The following is a 519-nucleotide window of genomic DNA, read 5'->3' on the forward strand; positions in this document are numbered from 1 at the left end:
AACATTGATTCAATAAGACAAACAAGAAAGGTATTCTTCTGAGCTTCAGAAAACGGACTTAGTAGCGATGAGGGACAGAAAACATTCATGGAAGGAAATGCTGCAAGTTGCAGTGAAACATTGTGTTCAGCTTCATTTTCCGGGAACTGGCAACAGGAATTTTAAACCTAGCCGTTATAGCCACTCATGAAGCGCTGAATCGTGGTGACAGGTCGAGACATGCACAGATAGCCTAATATATATTTGTGAAAATGGTGCAGGCGACATTGATATACTAGGTTGAGAGCTGGTGTGTGTGGGGAGGGGGGGTGGGAATGTTTATTTAACTGATGTGGTCTAGAGTTGATGATATATGTGATACTTCCCAAACTTATATGTAACTCCTTTATAGCATAGAAATTTGAAATTGTTCTAGTTAATTGAATCTTCTCCTTTATCCCCATCTGGATTATCGGCCGTTAAGGTTACGATTCTTTCCTTTCGTATTCGTTCTCATCTTATCGATCTCCTTTCTCACCC

This window comes from Penaeus monodon, chromosome 24, assembly GCF_015228065.2.
Source record: "Penaeus monodon isolate SGIC_2016 chromosome 24, NSTDA_Pmon_1, whole genome shotgun sequence".
Taxonomy (NCBI): domain Eukaryota; kingdom Metazoa; phylum Arthropoda; class Malacostraca; order Decapoda; family Penaeidae; genus Penaeus; species Penaeus monodon.